The 19,600-nt window shown below is 46.6% G+C and overlaps 1 long non-coding RNA gene across 1 annotated transcript in view; it reads right to left on the reverse strand.

The window, feature by feature from the left end:
* Window positions 1-659: 659 nt before the first annotated feature.
* The window catches only part of LOC140409044 (uncharacterized), a 136,166-nt gene continuing 117,225 nt past the window's right edge, over window positions 660-19,600 (reverse strand). The window contains exon 3 of the long non-coding RNA XR_011940267.1: window positions 660-2,023. This is a non-coding gene — a long non-coding RNA (uncharacterized lncRNA). The remainder of the gene's footprint in view (window positions 2,024-19,600) is intronic.

The following is a 19,600-nucleotide window of genomic DNA, read 5'->3' on the forward strand; positions in this document are numbered from 1 at the left end:
GACCCAAACCGGGAATTGAACCTGGGACCCTGGAGCTGTGAAGCCACAGTGCTAACCACTGTGCCACCATGCCGCTATCTGTGAATGCCTTTCAAAGATTGACACATGTTAATTTTGAAGATGGTGGCAGAGGAATTAAGAGTGCTTTAAGGGCAGAAACTGTTGAAGTATTGGCTTGACACCCGAGCCTTGAGGAAGAAAAGAGTAATGTCAATAGCATGCAGGTTCAGTCAGCTAGGTTTCTGCTGCAAATTAGACAATTGGAATTGGAGGAAGAAATGGAAAAAATTGAATTTGAGAAGGAAAGAGAAATGCGAAAAGTTTGATTGGAATTCCAAAGAAAAAATAAACAGGAAAATATAGAGTTCCAAAGTGAAAGAGCAAAAAATGGGAAGTGAAAACTTTGAATTCCAGAGAGAAAAGGAAATTTAATCTCAACAAAAAAAGGTTAGATTACGCAAACAGGAGGTTATAGAAAAAACTAGTGATGACTCAGATTGAACTCCTGGCTTTGATTTCTCAAAGAATGTTCATCTCGTGCCTCGATTCAGTGAGCAAGGAGTTGAAATGTGTGCTGTTTGAGAAAATTACTACAAAGTTGCAAAGGCCAAAAAAACATTAGATGATTTTATTGCGAAGCATGTTCACGGAGAAAGCATTCGAAATATACGTATCTCTTTCAGATATGTAATCTAGTCATTATGAAAGAGTGAAAACTGCTGTTCTCAATGCTTCTGAGTTAGTTCCAGAAGATTATAAGCAAAAGTCTAGAAATTCAAAGAAGAAACAGAATCAGACATTTGTGGCATTTGCTACAGAAAAGGAAATGGGATTTGACAGGTGGCATAAGGCTATGAAGGTTAAACAAGGTTTTTAAAACATTAGAAAGGTACTGCTAATAGAAGAATTTAAAAATTGTTTCCCTTTCGGAATAAGGTCCCACCGGAAAGACCATAACATTTCTAAATAAGGGCAGCTGTTATAATGGCTGACCTTTATGAATTGTCTTACAAGTCTGTGAGTAGAAGTAAGCCTTTGTTTGCAAACCTAAACAGAAACTAAAGATAAGAGGTCAATAAGGAACAAAATTATGGTTTCAATGAGGTAGAAAGCAGAAATCAAAAGACAGATACGCATCAGATTAGTAAAAAAAACGCAGGATGCAGAATAACGATGATTCAAGGGAGCAAACATGTTATTTTGTCATAGAAGAGCACAAGTGAAAGCAGATTACTGGAAATTAAAAGCCAAAATTGTAGAATTTGTGGGCATGCATAGCATGTCTTCTTAGAGCCTGCATCATCATTCACTGTGATCATCCAATTTAGTAACCTGTTCCTGCTTTCCCCATATCCTTTAATCCCTTTAACCCCGAGAGCTATATCTAATTCCTTCTTGAAAACATGTTCTGGCCTCAATTGCTTTCTGTGGTAGCGAATTCCACAGGCTCACCACTCTCTGGGTGAAGACATTTTTCTTCATCTCAACAGTCCTAAATAGTTTACCCCGTGTCCTCAGACTGTGACCCCCTGCTTCTGGACTCTGCCGCCATCGGGAGCATCCTTCCTGCATCTACCCTGTCTAGTCCGCTCTCAATCTATAGTCATTCAGATAATATCTGTCTTCTCGTTTTTGCTACCAAAGTGGATAACCTTGATTTGATTTGATTTGATTTGATTTATTGTCACATGTACCGAAGTACAGTGAAAAGTATTTTTCTGCGGCCGAGGAACGTACACAGTACGTACATAGTAGACACAAGAATAATCAACAGAGAACATTGACAAACGGCACATCGACAGAACAGTGATTGGTTACAGTGTGGAACAAGGGGCCAAACAAAGCAAACAAAGCAAATACATGAGCAAGAGCAACATAGGGCATCGTGAATAGTTTTCTGACAGGGAACAGATCAGTCCGAGGGGGTGTCGTTGAGGAGTCCTGTAGCTGTGGGGAAGAAGCTGTTCCTATGTCTGGATGTGCGAGTCTTCAGACTTCTGTACCTTCTGCCCGATGGAAGGGTCTGGAAGAAAACAATGCCTGCATGAGAGGGGTCTCTGATAATGCCGTCTGCCTTCCTGAGGCAGCGGGAGGTGTATACAGAATCAATGTGGGGGTGACAAGTTTGTGTGATGCATTGGGCTGAGTTTAAACCTCACATTTATCTACATTGTACTGCATCTGCCATGCATTTGCCCACTCACTCAACTTGTCCAAATCACACTGAAGCATCTCTGCATCCTCCTCACAGCTCACCCTCCTACCCAGCTTTGTGTCATCTCCCCAATGGAGATGTTACATTTAGTTCCCTGACCTAAATTATTAATAAATATTGTAAATATCTGGGCTCCTAGTACTGATCCATGCAGTACCCCACTAATCACTGCCTGCCATTTGGAAAAAGGCCCGTTTATTCTGACTCTGTGTTTCCTGTCTGCCAACCAGTTATCTATCCATCTTAATATAGTACCACAATCTCATGCGCTTGAATTTTACATGCTCATCTCTTATATGGACTTTGTTGAAAGCTTTCTGGAAATCTAAATAAACCACATCAACTGGCTGCCCCTCGTGAACTCTACGAGTTACACCCTCAGAGAATTCCAGTAGATTTGAAAAAACTTGAATTCCCCTTCAAAAATCCATGCTGACTCTGTCTGATTTTGCCACTGTTTTTCAAGTGCTCTGGTATTAAATCTTTTATAATGGACTCTAGCATATTCCCCACTACTGGCAGCAGGCTAACTAGTCTATAATTCCGTTTTCTCTCCACCTCCCTTTTTAAATAGTGTGGTCACATTGGCTACTGTAGTAACTGTTCCAGAGACTATGGAATCTGGGAAGATGACCATCTATACATCCCCTATCTCTAGGGCCACTTCCTTAAATACTCTGGGATGTGGATTATCAGGCCCTGGGGATTTATCGGACTTCAATCCCATCAATCGCCCCAATACCATTTCCCTACTAATGCTGATTTCCTTTAGGTCCTCCCTCTCACTAAACTCTGTGTTCCCCACCATTGCTGGTATGTTATTTGTGTCCTCCTTTGTGAAGACAGAACTAAAGTATCTATTTAGTTGGTCAGCCATTTCTTTGTTACTCATTATAAATTGCCCTGTTCCTGACTGTAAGAGATCTACATTTGACTTCACCAATGTTTTTCTTTTCACATACCTATAGAAGCTTTTACAATCAGTTTTTCTTTCATGTTCCCAGCAGGCTTACTCTTGCAGTCTATTTTCCTCTTCTTAAACAATGTCTTTGCACTCCTTTTCAGAATTCTAAACTGTTCCCAATCCCCAGGTTTGCTGTTTTTTCTGGACAATTTGTATGCCTCTTCCTTGGATCTAATACTATCTTTAATTTCCCTTATCTGCCATGGTTTGGCCTCCTTTCCAGTTTTATATTTTCTCAGCTCTATCCGTACAGATTGCACATCATAGAAGCTAATGTCCTTCCACACTATTATGTTAATTTCTTCTTAGTCAGAAATGCAATCATACTGCCGATCCTTTCTATCTGTCCTTCCTAAATATTGAATACTCCTGATGATCAATTTCCACCTCTGATCATCCTGCAGCCATCTTTACGTAATCCCAACTATATCATACCCATTTACACCTATTTGCGCGAGTAATTAATAATAATCTATTATTGTCACAAGTAGATTTACATTAACACTGCAATGAAGTTGTCATAATATACACCATATATCATGGTGCAGACACACACACTGATGGACACACAGCAAGACCAATCAACACACACAACACCGCAGCCAATCACCAGTTAGAGCACACTCACTATAAAGACAGAAGGCATCAGTTTTCCCGCTCATTCGGGAAGCAGCCTCTCAGAATGACAGAGCTCACAGTTTACAGCACAGATCTTCACCATGTGCTGAGTACTGGTTAGGATAGGCATAGGTTTTTAGTTTAATCTAACATCGTGTTAACCCACAGTGAAAGTATGTTCAACAGTTTCTAGCTTAATAAAATAGTGTTGTTCTATTTTAAGTGTTGGTCGCCTGTATGTGTTCCACGGATCCAAAGCACCCAACACATCATGGTACCAGTAGTTGAGGGATGTTAGAACTTCTTAGACCTACCTGCAAGTGATCTGCCTTCCACCAGCATACAGCCATCCTGCAAAATGGACAGCGTCCGCCTGCCGCCGCCGCTCCGCATCACCGGTAACCTAGGGGTCAACTGGAAGATATTCAAACAACGCTTCCAGCTCTACCTTGAAGCCACAGACCTGGAAGCTGCCTCAGACACCAGGAAGATTGCTCTCTTCCTATCCACGGCCGGGGAACATGCCATCCACATTTTGATTTCTCTCACCTTTGCTGATGGTGAAGATAAATCAAAATTCAAGGCGGTCCTCCTTAAGTTTGACAGTCACTGCGACATAGAGGTGAATGAAAGTTTCGAGCGCGATGTATTCCAACAGCGTTTGCAGGGTAAGGATGAACATTTCCAGTCCTTTCTCACCCATCTCCACATCCTTGCACAGTTCTGTAATTACGGGTCCACCTCCGACTCCATAATATACGACCAGATCGTTTTCGGTGTTCAGTCGGACCCCCTAGCGATTGCCATCGAGACCTGCGTGCTACATGAACACGCCACTAGTCGGTATTCCCACATCCAAGCGGCTGAAATGGCGCGGCAAGGTCCCCATGAGGCAGAATGGCGCCAAGCAATCGAGCAACTCCAGGGCCTCAGCCTGGATGAGGGCGGCCATTTTGCACGCTTTTCGCGGACTCCCGCGCCGCTTGTGTGCACCAAACGAGGGGATGGCGACGTCGACGAACGTACTGCACAGGCGCACACCACGTACGACCGCACCGCGCATGTGCGGTGGCGCAGCGAACGTACTGACGCTACAACGTGCGGCAACTGTGGCTCCGCCCACTTAAAGCGGCAATGTCGTGCCAAATCCCGACGATGCCTGCGATGTGGCAAACGTGGCCACTATGCTGCTTTATGCAGATCAGCTCAGCCTGCCAACTCTCGTCGCTCCGGCCAGCCTCGCAGGAATGTTCGGGCCATTCAACCCACGGTCACAGAGCCCGATTCTGACCTGCTACCCGATATTGACACCGAGGAACGGAAGGCACCTTTTCGAGTCGGTATCATTACAAAAAACAAGGTGTCCCCGGAGCAAAGAATCCAGCCTCTATCGGTATACAGCATCGATCCGGCCAATGAGTGGTGTGCCATCCTTACGGTCAACCGGTCCCAAATACGATTCTGCCTGGACACCGGTGCCTCCGCCAATCTCATTGCGCGGTTTGACCTCCAAAGCCTTTGTGTCAAACCAGCCATCCTGCCATCAGCCTGCCAGCTATTAGATTATAATGGCAATGCCTTTGCTGCCAGCGGCTCATGCCAACTTGAAGTGACGCACAGGTCAAGCAAAGCCATCCTTCCCTTTGAAATCGTGGGCTCCTCGAAAGCCTCCCTGCTTGTCGCGCAGGCATGCAAGCTGTTGAACCTAGTTCAGAGAGTTCACTCTCTCCCCTGCTGACACGTCTGCCTTTCAAGACACTGACTTCAGGGCACAGCTCGACGCCATTATCAACCAGTACCACGACGTCTTCGAGGGCATGGGCACGCTCCCGTACACCTCCAAGATTTTATTAAAACCGAATGCCATGCCTGTGGTGCACGCACCTCGCAGGGTCCCAGCACCCCTTAAGGACCGCCTAAGCAGCAGCTGCAGGACCTCCAGAACCAAGGAGTGATTTCCAAAGACATGGACCCGACCGACTGGGTCAGTTCCATGGTATGTGTAAAAAAGCCTTCCGGCGAATTGAGAAGTTGCATTGATCCCAAGGATCTAAATCGCAATATTATGAGAGAGCACTATCCAATTCCCAAACGCGAAGAGCTCACAGAGATGGCTCGCGCCAAGCTCTTTTCCAAACTCAATGCCTCAAAAGGATTCTGGCAAATCCAGCTCGATAAATCCAGCAGGAAACTCTGCACGTTTAACACCCCTTTTGGAAGATATTGTTACAACAGGATGCGGTTTGGGATCATCTCTGCATCAGAAGTGTTCCATAGGATTATGGAACAAATGATGGAAGGTATTGAAAATGTTCACGTCTATGTCGATGACATAATCATTTGGTCCACCACCCCGCAGGAGCATGTTAGTTGCCTCCAGCGTGTATTCAGACGTATACATGAGCATGGCCTCCGCCTCAACAGGGCCAAATGCTCTTTTGGTTAGATAGAACTTAAGTTCCTCAGGGACCACATCTCCCAATTGGGTGTGCAGCCGGATGCAGACAAGGCAGCTGCCACCACAGCTAGGAAAACACCAGAGGACAAGAAGGCGGTCCTACGATTTCTGGGCATGGTCAATTTTTTAGGGAAATTCATCCCTAACCTCGCCTCTCATACCACGGCTCTCAGGAACCTGGTCAGGAAGACGACAGACTTCCAATGGCTCCCTGCCCACGAGCGCGAATGGAGGGAACTCAAGGCAAAACTGACCACGGCCCCGGTCTTAACTTTCTTTGATCCAGCAAAAGAGACCAAAATTTCGACCGATGCCAGCCAATCCGGCATTGGGGCAGTGCTCCTTCAACGTGATGACCCCCACGGAGCAGCACTACGCGCAGATAGAAAAGGAGTGTCTGGGCCTTCTGACCGGTGTTGTTACATTTCACGATTATGTCCATCTTCCTCAATTCACGATTATGTCCACCTTCCACAATTCACCGTCGAGACCGACCATTGCCCGCTGGTCAATATAATACAGAAAGACTTGAACGACATGACGCCTCGCCTCCAGCGTATTCTTCTCAAGCTCCGGCGATATGACTTCCAGCTGGTATACAACCCAGGCAAGGACCTCATCATTGCTGAAGCTCTCTCCAGGGCAGTCAACACTCCATGTGACCCAGCAGGATTTGTCTGCCAGGTTGACGCCCATGTGGCATTTGCGGCCTCCAATCTACCTGCCTCAGATGAACGCCTCGTCCAAATTCACCGCGAGACGGCGGCTGACCTCTTGCTACAGCGTGTCATGCGCCACCTGACGCATGGGTGGCTCAAGGGCCAATGCCCTCAATTCTATAATGTCAGAGATGATCTGGCGGTAGTAGACGGGGTTCTTCTAAAACTGGATCGCATTGTCATCCCGCATAGCATGCGCCAGCTTGTCCTGGAACAACTACACGAGGGCCATCTTGGCGTGGAAAAGTGCCGCCAATGGGCCCGAGAGGCAGTGTACTGGTCCGGCATTAATGAAGACATTGCCAACACAGTGCTCAACTGCCCCACTTGTCAGCGCTTCCAGCCGGCCCAACAACATGAGACCGTGCAGCCCCATAAGTTGTTCACATCACCATGGACCAAGGTGGGCACGACCTGTTCCACGCGCTGGGTAGAGACTATGTCCTGATCGTGGACTACTTTTCGAATTACCCGGAGGTGATACGGTTCCTCGACCTCACCTCGTCTGCAGTCATTCGTGCATGTAAAGAAACCTTTGCTCGACACGGCATCCCGCTCATGGTTATGTCGGACAATGGCCCCTGCTTCGCCAGCCAAGAATGGTCCAACTTTGCCAGGCGGTACAATTTTGCCCATGTGACATCCAGTCCCCTGTACCCCCAATCCAACGGCAAAGCAGAGAATGGAGTACATATCGTCAAATGGCTCCTATGCAAGGCTGCCGATGCTGGGTCTGATTTCTACCTTGCCTTGCTGGCCTATTGCTCCGCCCCACTGTCCACAGGCCTGTCACCAGCCCAATTACTCATGAGTCGCACCCTGAGGACGACAGTGCCGTCCATCCATGTCCCAGCCCTCAACCACATTCCGATCCTTCGCCGGATGCAGCTGTCTCGTGCACAGCACAAGGCGGCTCATGACTCCCGTGCAGCTGATCTCCCTGCTCTGGCTCCAGATGACAACGTCCGCGTCCATCTTCCGGATGGTGGCTGGTCTGCAACCGCTGTTGTCCTTCGGCAGGTGGCCCCCCGCTCGTTCCTGGTTCGTCTACCGGGTGGCTCTATTCTGCGCCGCAATCGACGTGCCCTTCGTCTCGTTCCACGCTCGCCACGTGATCCTCCAGTGTCGCCTCGCCATCCTGCTGACCCTGCCACGGACTATGCAGACCTCCATGTCACTCTGCCTCCCCCTGACTTTGACGCAGTCCAGCCCGCTCCTGAACCGGCGGCTCGCGACCCACCCTTGAGGCGGTCAACCAGAATTCATCGCCCACCTCAGAGACTAAATTTATGAACTTTTTGAATTTCTGGACTCCCTGAATTGTTTTGTTCCTTTGTTTGATCGTTTCCCTTGTTTGTATATAATGTTGATCTCGTTACTCTTGTTGCATACTGCTTCTCTGCACCAAGCACCTTCCCATGTAAATAGCTTAGTTCTCATGTACGTGGTCCTGTAAATATGTCTTCGCACCCCACACGTAGTTCAGAACATTATCACCACACATTATTTATTGCCACACACATACAGTTTTTTATAAAAGGGGGGATGTCATAATATACACCAGTATATCATGGTGCAGACACACACACTGATGGACACACAGCAAGACCAATCAACACACACAATCACCAGTTAGAGCACACTCACTATAAAGACAGAGGGCATCAGTTTTCCCGCTCATTCAGGATGCAGCCTCTTAGAAGGACAGAGCTTACAGCACAGATCTTCACCATGTTCTGAGTGCATAGACTGGTTAGGATAGGCATAGATCTTTAGTTTAACCTAATATCGTGTTAACCCACAGTGAAAGTATGTTCAACAGTTTCTATCTTAATAAAATAGTGTTATTCTATCTTAAGTGTTGGTAGCCTGTATGTGTTCCACGGATCCAAAGCACCCAACACATCAGAGGTTACTGAGAAAAGCCCCTAGTCGCCACGTTGTGCGCCTGTTCGGGTACACTGAGGGAGAATTCAGAATGTCGAATTCACCTAGCAACATGGCTTTCTGGATTTGTGGGAGGAAACCGGAGCACCTGGAGTAAACCCACGCAGACACAGGGAAAGCGTGCAGACTCCGCACAGACAGTGACCCAAGCCAGGAATCGAACCCGGGACCCTGGCGCTGTGAAGCAACAGTGCTAACCATTGTGCTACCGTGCCGCCTGTGTACTTTCGTGCCGCCCGTTTCATCCACTTTACTGTGAATGCCCCGAGCATTAAACTGCAAAGTCTTGTCCAGTTCCTATTATTTTCCCTGTGGCCCTGTTTGATTCTGGTCTTTGATTGCTCTGCCGATCACTTTTTTTATTCTCTTTTTTGTCTTTTGTTCTTGTTCGCATTTTCCCCTCTCTGGACTCCTTGTATAGGTTCCTATCCGCATGCCATTTTAGCTTAAACCATCCCCAACCACTCTAGCAAATAATCTCCCGAGGATATAATTCTCAGAGCTCCCCTGGTCTAAACAGTCCAGTCTGTACTGGTCCCTTCTCCCCCCGAAACTGGTCCCAATGTTTAAGGGTGAAATATCGTCATTCCGGTCCACTAAAGCAGACAATCAAATTAATATACTTAGACATACGGCATCAGCTCAATTGTAAATAGTGGAAGGTGATGGGGTTTTCCCTCCGGAAAGTTTCCTGCATGAAAATGTTTTGATTCACGTATTCATTTTTTTCCCCATAAATTTAGAATACCCAATTCATTTTTTCCAATTAAGGGGCAATTTAGCGTGGCCAATCCACCTAGCCTGCACATCTTTGGGTTGTGCGGGTGAAACCCATGCAAACACAGGGAGAATGTGCAAACTCTACACGGACAGTGAGCCAGACCCAGGATCGAACCTGGGACTTCGGCGCCGTGAGGCAGCAATGCTAACCACTGCGCCACCGTGCTGCATTTTGATTCACATTATTCATAGAGATTGTTTAACTGCTCTATTGCATAAAATTAATTTAAACTATGGTTTAATTTCCAGCATTGTATCTGTGAGGATTGTGCCTAAATTAACTTTGAAATATGTTGGGCCGGATTCTCCGTTGGCTGACGCCGAAATCGGGAAACGCGATTGGGCGGAGAAAAGTTTCCACGCCAAAATCACGTGGAGGTTGATTTGACGCCAAATCGCAATTCTCCGTCACCTCGATAGCGGCGTCATTGCGGATGGAATGCACGTACAGTAAACATCGTTTTCATGTCATTAGCAGGCTTGCCCCGGTATTCTCCGGGGCCTCCGCGATTCTCTGTCGCCGATGGGCCGAGTTCCCGTAGACGCGGTTCACTTGTGCTTTTAAAAATCATGAAACCAGCGGCGTGGCTGCTAAGGGAGAAAGAAGGGGTATGAAAAGTGTCCAACGTCGGCATAGTTTGCTGACAGTCGTGCCGCTGGCTGGGGAGCTTCTGCCAGAGCCGGGGTGACTGGCGGGGAATGGCCAGGAGGTGGGTTGTGGGGTCGGGGTATACGGCACGGAGCACCATTGCTGCAGCCAGAAAGGCAGCCATGCAGCTGCACACGCCGCTGACAGCCCGCTGTGAACTTAGGGTCATGGGTCCTATGGGTGTCCCCCCCAGGACACCCCACTAGGTGCCCTCTGGCCCCAGCCGATCCATCAGCTGTATGGGTGCGCTCCAGCACAACCAGTGCCATCTTGTTGGCTGGGATGATTGTGTGGGGGGATTGTAATGTGTATATCTGGCTGCAGCTTGTCAGCCTCCCGAGTGTCAATCACAGACCTGGTAAATCCCGCACTGTTTTCCATTGGAATTGATTGTGTTTCATGTGGCGCCGGTGCTAGCCCCTCCACAGTCACTGAATCGCTCCAGTTTCGGCACCAGTTTTGCTGTCATGAAAGTCATTGAATTCTGCGCCAACGTCAACGGCATAGTCTCAGAAATGGAAAATCCTTGATCCTACCTGCCAAAGACTTCTCATGTCCCCTCCTGGCTCATTTGATACCTGACGACTCTAAAGAGCATCATTATTAATTGGCGACATTGTTCCGGTGCCGATTGGCAACATTATTGGCGAACTCTGATGGGACCCGACCTAGAAGTGATTTTGTCACTCCAAGAGAACCCACAAAACATTGAATTAGAAACCCAATTGAGAAAAGTGAAAGAAACCACAAGTGTAAGGCCCGTATCGATCAAATCTTCAAGATTCGAAAGTGTGTATTAACTTGCATGCGTACTAACAGGGATATAAGGTAAACTCGTTAGATTTTGTTGCATAAAACTATCGGGAGTATTGTGAACCGGAAAATAGCTTAGGCCATACCTGCTGTTCGAATCGCCGCCTTATTCCCCCTGTCCCAAATTTACGGTAGAGAAACAGAGATTACGGTAGGAAAAGAGATACTAGTAGAAATGGCAGCAAAGGAACGCCTGATGAATCCACAGGAACCCAAGGTCGCAGCGACCAGTAGAGCACAGCAGTGCCCCATATGGGAAGAGGAATTACAGAAGTACTTGAAGGGGAAATGATGGCCCATTTGGTCCAAGTTTGGTTCCAATGAAGAGTCAGGTCCAGGTAGTATAGGCCAAACCTGGTGGGATAACCTAACCGAGATACATAAAAAGAATGTAGGAAAGGTCCGTAAGCCGATGGCAATCGTGTCCTGTCTGGCACAATTGCGAGGCACAGAGGAGGTCGTGAGGACGCTCCGCAGACAGCTTGGAGAGGAAGAGGAGAAGAGATAGGGAAATTTTAGTGAATGTAAGAAAGCTAATGAGGAACTCCGGGAGCAGCTAGCAGCTAAAGACAAGGAGATGGCTGATGTCAAACGGGCACACCAATCTTGTTTAGTTCACCTAAGCAGCTTTCAGACACAATACGATAAGGCCGACCAAGATACATAACGCGCAGTTTTGGTAAGAGAAGAGACGGAACAGCAGATAGAACAGTTAAAGAAACAATGTGCAGATTTGAAGGCAGCTTTACGAGCACTCCATAGTTCCACAACGGAACAAAGGCAGAGTTCAGTAGATCATGCCAAATGCAGACGACAAATAGAGAAGTTGCAGTCACTGCTCTCAGTGCACAACGGATTCAGAGACACCTTTGGACCAAATTTAGATCAGGAAAATGGCCCCAATTGGCAGGAACTCAATGAAACTGCCCATAGATATGAGAAGACACTGACAATCAGAATAGAGCCCCCCAGGCCCCGAAAAGGAAAGCACCCGCACCACCGACTGCACAGGCAGCACACAACCCCATGAATCCAGTCACCACGCACCGATTGACGATGAGCACAATTTTGTTTACACCACTCCACTAACCATCACACAATTGAGAGATGTGTGCAACTAAATAGACCCATTCCAACCCACAGCAGACCCACATCATTTCATTGAGCGAGTAAGACAACAGAAAGTTATGTACGGTCTGGACGAACCAGAGGAAGTGAAGCTTATAGTAATGAGACTTGACCCATCCATTAGCTCAGCATTACCAGACCCACAGAATGTAGGAGGAGGAAGCCTCCAGGGCATGAAGGCAGCTATTTTAGATGCAATTGGTTACAACAGAGGAGACCCCGTAGAAGGTCTAAACCATTGTAGACAAAAGAAGGGAGAGCATCCGACTGCATACGCAGGACGCCTTTGGATACACTTTAAAGTGGTCTTTGGGGATTTAGTCCGCGCACACTTAGATAACGACAACACAACCAAATGGGCCCCCACTTTAGTCTCCCACGCCACAGAAGCAGGTCGAAAAGCCTGTGTAAATTATGACCCCGCAGACGCCACACATAATGAAGTGTGGATTTTAAAGAGACTCTCCAGAGCTTGGGAATAATCCCTACACAGAAAGGCAGATCAGGAGAAGGCAGAAGCGATTATGAATCCAGTAAGGACACATCAGCACCCGGCATGGGTAAATGAGGGTAGAAATGAAGGACAGCACCACAGAGCACAGGCACCACGAGGATGCTATAATTGTGGATAGCAGGGACATTATGCCCGCAAATGCAACGCCCCCCTGAACCAGCAACGGAACCAGCAATCGAACGCCCCACCTAGGAACAATGTTCGGCCCATACACGGTGTTAGCGCCCGATCAGGTCATGCCGCGACCAATAGCACAGATTGATGGTGTTCGGACTCCCCAACTTGGGTCTGCGACACACTCTGGGACACTTTGGTCCATTCCTTTTGATAAGAATTGCCAATACAAATTCGCCTTCATGTTCCAAGGACAGCAATATACATGGACATGCCTTCCGCAAGGTTTCCACAACTCCCCCTCCATTTTTCACCGACAATTGGTGAACGGACTATCCAAATTTTCCTGACCCGAATGCCTCATTCAGTATGTGGACGACTTGCTCCCACAAACTGACACGAAGGAAGAGCACGTTAAGCTTCTTTCCGAATTATTAGGTCTCCTACACTCAATTGAATGTAAAGTTAACCTGAAAAAAGCCCAGATCCTAAAAGAAAAGGTCCTTTACTTAGGCACCATTATCACACATGGAAAAAGAGAGATAGAACAGAAACGGATTGAATCGATAGTTAAATTGCCTCTGCCCCACAATGTCACTGCACTCCGGTCATTTTTAGGATTAGTTGGGTATTGTAGGGACCATGTAGACGGTTTTGCCACAAAGGCAGCCCCACTTTCCGAGCTCCTTTAAAAGAACGCCCCATGGGAATGGCTTCCACAGCACATGGACGCCATTGATGCATTAAAACGTGCCCTAGGTACAGCTCCCACTTTGCAGGTACCAGACACACACTCTCCATACGCCATAGAAGTAGCAACTACCGACCGAACCATATCGGCCATACTACTCCAAGAAAGACATGATCATTTAGGACCCATAAACTATGCCAAATGAGTTTTGGATCCAGTGGAGCAAGGATTTACAGCCTGTGAATGGAACTTGCTCGCAGTCATTTGGGCAGTTCAATATTTTGCATATCTCACAGGCCTCAACACCGTAACGATTTTAACCGAGCACACCCCAACGCAGTTACTGTTAGATGGTAGGTTAAAAGGCGGTTCAGTTAGCCAGATCAGAGCAGCTCGCTGGACCCTGCTCTTACAAGGCAGGGACATCACAGTTAAATGGACAAAGACCCACATATTTTTAGCGGATAATTTACAGTATGAAGGAACCCCACATGAGTGCCAGATCATTGCAGCCAAACACCACACAGAACCCTTTATTCCAAAATCGCTACACCCACGTGTAGGTAGTAAAGATCAGAATTCCCCGACCACGGATAACTCGTTAAAAATCTATGTAGATGGCTCCCCCACCATTGATAATGGAAAAAGAATAACAGGATGCGGTATTTATGTGGAAGATGCGCAGGGACACGCATTAGAGGAGATATCGCTAAAATTGCCAGGTCACTTAGGATCGCAGGCAGCCAAATTAGCCGCAATTGCATATGTAGTGCAGCACCCAGATTCTTTCCCGACCCCCGCAGATATATATTCGAACAGTTTATATGTCTGTAATAGTTTGACGGAATTCCTGCCCCTGTGGGAATCTAGAGGATTTATATCCGCTGACGGTAAACCCCTACCCTCAGCCCCATTATTGAAGCACATTCCTGAAACAGCTAAAGACCGTATCTGTGGCATAATAAAAGTCAGAAGCCATCGTCGTTCGTCCCCACCCGGTAACGTAAAGGCAGACGCCCTAGCAAAGGCAGGATCATGACACGGTCACTTTTGGCAACCCCCCCGAGAGTGAGCCGATACATGCAGTCCAGGTCACACAGACAAATATCGAAGATTTAGCCCAGGCCCAAAAGGCAGACGACACTGTTAGAAAAATTTTAGACGGTACCTTCCCAGCCCCCTCCGAGAAATTCAAGGACACACTGACGGTACAGGACGGAATAATTTTAAAGAATGGAATTTATGTGGTCCCCACCCAGGACAGGAACCAGATAATTTGCCAATTTCACGATGGACACAGACGTCAGGGGATAGAAACCACCATTGCCCATTTAAGACCTTTGTGCTGGTGGCCCGATTTAAAAGCATACGTCACGCATTATGTTGACAATTGTTTAATCTGCGCACAGAATAATCCAGAAAGGTACTCCAGGAAAGGACAATTAAGACACACCCGACCTGTTAATGGCCCATGGACGAATTTACAGCTCGATAACATTGGTCCCCTCCCCCCCTGCAGAAATGGTTTTAAATATGTGTTGGTAGTGATCGACACCTTCACAAAATGGGTGGAAGCATTTCCCTCCAGGACAAACACGGCTAAGGCAACAGCCAAGATTTTAACGCAGCAGATATTTACACGATGGGGACTCCCCCGCAGCATTGAATCGGACCAAGGTTCTCATTTTACAGGCAGAGTTATGCCTGTAATGCCCTGACAATTTTCGGCATAAAACAGAAGTTCCATATTTCTTATCACCCACAATCCAGCAGCATTGTGGAACGTATGAATCGGACCCTGAAAGCTAGTATTAGGAAAATGGTGCAACAGCACAACACCACGTGGGACACGGTTCTCCCATTCACCCTTATGTTTATTAGGAACACAATATCAAGTTCCACACGACTCACCCCCCACACCCTCATGACCGGACTACCCATGAAAGGAACTGAATAATTATTGATTATTCAATAACTTGATTTGGCCAGCCCCACAGTCACCGCCCTCACCCATGAAAAAGCAGTCCAACAGGTCACGGAAAATATTAAAGCTGCCCAGCTCGCTGCAACTGTCTGACTAGGCACTAGGAAAAAGCAGAGTAAGGCCTGCTTTGATAAAACAGTCCACACAGTAGAGTATACAATCGGTCAGCAAGTGATGGTTTCCCTATACAACCCAAGTTCGCTCCTCTCCCCTAAATTTGCAGGACCCTACTCCATTTCGGATAAAGTGAGCCCCTCTGTATACAAAATAACGTACCCTAATGGAAAATCAGGTTGGTTCCATATCAACCAGCTTATAGTTTATGGAACCCAATGCAGCCACTCACACCACGTCTCCCTGGCAATGGAAGACGAGTACGCCGCACCCACTGACAACCTAGACTGACCCTTCCCCAGCCAGGACAGCACGCCCACAGACCCGACCTTGTCCCCGCCCACAGGAACGACTTTCCACCTTGAACTTGATTCAGAAGCTAACGATAGCACTCCAGACTTATTTGAAATCAACGACCAATGGCACAACCGCCCAGGCTCCAGCCGCTCCAGCCCCTGGAACCACGACCAAGACATGTTTGGCTCCCTATACCCCCTTTCATTGCCACAACCAGAGCCACCGCCACTGCCCGACAAGAGAAATTTGTCCTTTGCAGCTACCGCCCCTCATGACCAAAGAATTTCCCATTGGCACCACGATAACTCATGTTGATTAATACGGAACGATGATTCGGATCCCACAACGGCACACACGGCCATGGCACGAAAACGCCAGACACGAGTTTGGCAACCGGGAGATGGTGATGACTCAGAGTCTGACTCCCATTACGGTAACGCTTTCGCGACGCTTTTTGACACTGAACTCTGAGGTGTCCAGATGATGCGAAAAAGGAACCGGCTGAGATTTACGGTGTCCTATTTCCTGATGGAGCCTGCCCGCTTTCTTTCTTTCTGATCTTACATGGTTTTAGCTATTGTCACTTCGACATGGAATTTCTTGATACACTTTATTCTTCCGGTCTCACATGTTTTAATTAATGTCGCCCATTCACTAAATTTCTTGGTGCAGTCATAATTACTCTTCTGCACATTGTCGGAGTCCATATGTTACAAATTCTTTCCGCTCATGTAAAGTCACCCAGGCAGTGGAGTAACACCACTAATCCCCACCCTGCCTGAGGCCCCCCTACGTATTCGGTCAGCCAAGCTCGGGTAGTGGAGCAACGGCACCGATCACCGCCCTACCCGAGGAAGTCCACCCATTCTTGCCCTGCCGCGGCTCACACGCACCCCATGTTCCCATCATTGTGAGTAATTTGGAAAATTTCTGAACACTCCTTACTGTCCTTGGCAGGTCTTTGTTTCACCTTATCTGCTCTTTCGTGTGGTTTAAAGATTGCTTTTTGTCACAGTCTCTGCACTCAATTCTTTACTTTTAGCAACTCTTTGGTCGCTACCCCAACTGCTATCTACATGTTCAACACACACGGTTGTGACAAAATTTGCTGCTATACGCATTGACCACAAGCTGCGGTCAATGCAGTTGCACCAGATTCCTTGCACTTTAACAGAATATTATTTTTTCCGAATGTCTTATCTCCTAAATGTTTTTTTTTTAAAAGAGGGAGTCACACATGTTGACGATTGTAATGGGTAATTGGAGTTCAGAAGAGAAAGAAAACAAAATGAGATATTAACCAAGGGTAATAACAGATATTATGCTTGCACCCTCAGGAATATACGAAGAACGAAGAACAAAAAAAAAAGATGAAGACAGAACTGATGACCTCCGTTATGATCATCGTTGGTTCCCTACAGTTGCGCGCGTTGACAGCCTTTGTACCCCACACCACACCGGCCCCGAACATGACCACACAACACGATACCCCTAGCCCAGACACCACACCACATATAGAGATAAACACTGATACCCCCACATGGTGCGAAAACATTGTAAAATGGTATTCCCTCTCCGATACAGTAGAAGCCCTCTTGGTAATAGCAATACTCTGCAGTGTCGTTCAGACACTTAGACTCCGCAATTGGTGGAGGAGAGCCTCCCGCTCCCCGATATACACACTCCGAGCCCCTTTTCTTGGAATTCAACAGACCCCACAAACATTTTGAACCCCTTTTTCATGATGTTTGCGTTTTCTGTAAATGTAATGAGTTAGGTAGAAATGTGATGCTGTTGTTGTTGTTTAAATTTTCGTATTGTAATATAAGTTCCTTTTTGTTAATTGCCAGCAGCATGAGTGTAGTTTAGGTAATGACAGTTAGAGGTTCCCCTTGTGTAAAGAAGTTAAATGTATGGTTAAATGTTTACAGTGGCCCCTTAGAATTTATGAATGTGTGATGTATTACAAACTTAGGTAAATGCTCCAAAAACATAGGACAAAGTAGTGTAGAACCTGTCCTTAACCAAGGGTAACCGGCACACCGAAGGCGGATGAAAGACCAATAGTGTGATCCACCATGCTTCGCGTTTGGGATCAAAACGATGGGATGTAGCCATCTGGGATGGCCATTTACAAAGGGAAACATGGCCACCTGCAAAGAATCACAGGAAATATGGCCAATGCAGGATCCAGACAAACTCAGAGCTTAAGTGTATATTTGCCACTAGATAACCAGACACTATAGAAACCCCCAGCCGATTTTCATTCTAATGGCCCATTTTGTACTCAGGTATCAGATACAGATCCAAACTCATCGGCACCACTCCCTTCATCCAGGAAGCCCAAACAGCCAAGGTCAATGACCACTCAGGACACGCCCAGCCATCAAGGCACATGCCCCTTTATTGGCTAAAATCGAAGGCAGTAATCAAAGCCTGACGAATTATTGGGTCCAAAGCTAAGGACCGCCCAAAAGAGCGTGAAACCCCCGAAGGATAAAAAGAGACACTTCCATGTGTTCAGTCTCTTTTGGCCCCGGCGCACCGGCACTCTCTTGGCCCGGCCTACGCCTGACGCCAATTGCAGCACCACGACCAGAAGCAAGTTCAAGACCAACGATCGCTACCAGATGGATGAGCCCAGCAGAAACGAAGTCACTTCTCCAGACCCAGCCACACAAGATCCGAACAAAGGCCTTGTTCCTCTGCATAAAGCCGGGTGCCTGAAGTTAAGTACAGGTTGCTGTAGTGTTAGGTGTAATTTAGCTTGTAGTGTTTTATGTTGCATGTCGAAGTAATTCTTGTGTGTAAATAAACTATCATTGAACTTGAACTAACTAACTGGTTGTTTGGTCTTTGATCGATATCTAGTAAAACCTTGCGGTGGTATCATTTAATACCTGGCGACTCTAAAGTGCATCATTATTAATTGGCCGCATTACTCCGGTGCCGATTGGCAACAACACAAAGGCAGATGGCTTGGATTTGTGTAATGTTATGCAATAGAGACCAGTAACATGTTTATTTATTCTTTTACAATTTAAAATCTGAAAAGAATGAAGCCACAAGGTTCCTGGTTTAAATCAAAAGATTTTACTGAACAAAAATATCAAAGAAGGTGAATAAACGTAACCACACTCTCAGAAATAGTGATTTATGTTCATGATATTAAAAGCATAATGAACACAGTTACTTATTTCTACACCACACTTCTTCACTCAAATGCCTAATATAATAAATGAAAAATCTTGCAGCGGACCTTAAATTAGATGTTTTCATCAATTGCACAAAATTTTAATTTGCCTACATTTTAACTGATAGCTTCTGGAGGGCAGGTCCTGCCATGTGTTACGTTGTTATTCCATTCTATAGTTCTAATTCCAGATGTACCTTGCTGCAAATGACAAGATGATGTGGTGAGTTTGATGTGGCATTTCCTGAAAATGGTCATTTATAAAGACACTCTGTGAAGTTCACAATTCAGGAAATGATGGGTGAGTGCATAAGTTCATAAAGTCATTACTAGACAACACAGTGTTCCAAAATATGAAGCTGAATGGTTAAAATAAAGCAATAACTGAAGTATCCAACTTGA

Source organism: Scyliorhinus torazame, chromosome 3, assembly GCF_047496885.1.
Source record: "Scyliorhinus torazame isolate Kashiwa2021f chromosome 3, sScyTor2.1, whole genome shotgun sequence".
In the NCBI taxonomy this organism is placed as follows: Eukaryota; Metazoa; Chordata; class Chondrichthyes; order Carcharhiniformes; family Scyliorhinidae; genus Scyliorhinus; species Scyliorhinus torazame.